Raw genomic sequence first — 1,911 nt, forward strand, 5'->3', positions numbered from 1 at the left:
GGGGGTGGGAGGGGTGGGGGGTGTCATCGCCAGTCGGCCCGAGCTGCTCATCCCGTTAATGAAGGCGTGCTCGGCTCGCACGCTCCTCCTGCTAGCGGAGCTCCGCAAGGCCAGGCAGCAGCTCGCCCGCCAAACTTGGACGACGACGACGACCGCGTTTCGCTCAGGTCATTTTCCGGGCCATTTCCATCCAAATCTGAAGGAATAAAAATAAAATGGGGCAGACTGTGTGCGTGCACGGAAAAGGAGGAGGGGAAAAAGGGACTTCGCGCGGGATGATTTTTTGCCACCCCCCCCCCCACCTCTCTTTTCTGTCCGTTGATGTGCTTCTGTTCGCCGTTTGTCTTCGCGCCGCCGGCGATGTTTCTTGTGTGAGTACGCGCGTACCAAAAGTTGGAGCGGCGGGAAAATTTAAATTGTAAAGCGTATTGGCGCCGTTCCACCACGTGTCCCTCTGTGTACGCCAGTGCGCCCTCTCTGCAGCGCGGCGGGGTGTGTAGCGGCTCCGCTGAGCTGCTCTCCCGGTCGTCCTACATCGAGCTGCAGCTGAGTCGTCACTCTACAGCGCCTTCAATGATTTAACACGTTCACAAGTGTTTCTCGCGGCATACCGTGGACGCCTCTCCAGACCCTTCATCCACAGGCAGCTTCTTCAGCCCCCTCTTCAACTGCTGTCGGGCCCATTTCAAAGACCAAAACCCCCTCCTCTCTACGTCCATTTCTCTCCCGCTTCCCCTCTCGATACCGGGCACACCCTCCGTCTCGAGTCGAACTCCTGGGACTGAGTGGATACCCTTGTCAGCCTTGTGGCTTGAGCCGGCCGGGCACCGCAGGGTACCGGCGCGGTCCAGCGTCGAGTGCGCGTGGTACTATGTACCTGCTTTATTATCCAGCGTGCTCCCCGTGAACTACATCGCCATTGTTTGATCGTACCCGACCCCCACACCCAGGAAAACGTACCTTTGATCTCACGTCAAAAGTGCTTCGGTTCTTCCGGAGCCTCCGTTCTTCTGTTTCCAAGGTAAATTTTGACTCTGTAAAGCTCAATTCAGTTAATTTAAATTTTAAGGTAATTATGGGAATTTAGCTTTACACCAAATGTCAAAAGTTCCTTTGGAACAACGCGGAAGCACTCTTTGACTTGAAATCAAAGGAACGTTTTATGTAGGTACACATAGCTTCTTCGTAACCACTATCTTGTTATGAAATCGGCACTTTTTGAAACGCGTTGCCTTGCATCACCTTTGGCAGTGACTGCTTACCTAAGACCATCATTATAGAGAGGGAAATGGGATGAGAAGACGGCAGGAGGGTAGAAAAGAAACATCGGGGAAAAATCCAGATTTTTTCCAGAGTGTGGGAGCTGCTTGGGCTAAAAGGGCTAAACACGGGAAGGAGAGTAGGGCGTGTTCTCTGTCCACCTAATTAATTTCGCCTGTCGCGACCGTAGTGTGCCGACCTGACCCAGCACGGGCTCTGCGCAGTCCTGCACAGAGCTGCTCCGGGGAGATAAAAGTGCGGATGATCCCGAAGACGCGGGTGGCTGGCGGTTTGAAAACTACGCTCGTGTCACTCAAAAATTAAAATAAAGTAAACAAAAATCTACAACTAAACGACAGTTGAAAACTGTTGAATTTATTTTGTAAACTGTAGAGTGAGCAGCAGCACGAAATAACAGTTTCAATCTGCTAAATTAAGTTCGACGTCCTCGGCGACGTCAATGTTACAGGAATGACAATGACTGGTATGATTTTTTTTACAGTCCTTTATGGTTGTTACGAATGCCTCGCTCACTCATCACACGGCTCTCCACATCTGGATTATTTAAACGCAATTACAAAACACAAATATTAAACATATTACACAAGGGGCCTTGGGAGGCCTGCTCGCGCGTGGTTTTGCTGTGGCGCG

At 51.4% G+C, this 1,911-nt stretch overlaps 1 protein-coding gene across 1 annotated transcript in view; it reads left to right on the forward strand.

The window, feature by feature from the left end:
* The window catches only part of LOC113202529 (uncharacterized), a 311,684-nt gene that overhangs the window by 7,800 nt on the left and 301,973 nt on the right, over positions 1–1,911 (forward strand). The window lies entirely within an intron of this gene.

The sequence above is a fragment of the Frankliniella occidentalis genome, unplaced genomic scaffold (genome assembly GCF_000697945.3).
Source record: "Frankliniella occidentalis isolate FOCC.00 unplaced genomic scaffold, Focc_3.1 Scaffold144, whole genome shotgun sequence".
In the NCBI taxonomy this organism is placed as follows: domain Eukaryota; kingdom Metazoa; phylum Arthropoda; class Insecta; order Thysanoptera; family Thripidae; genus Frankliniella; species Frankliniella occidentalis.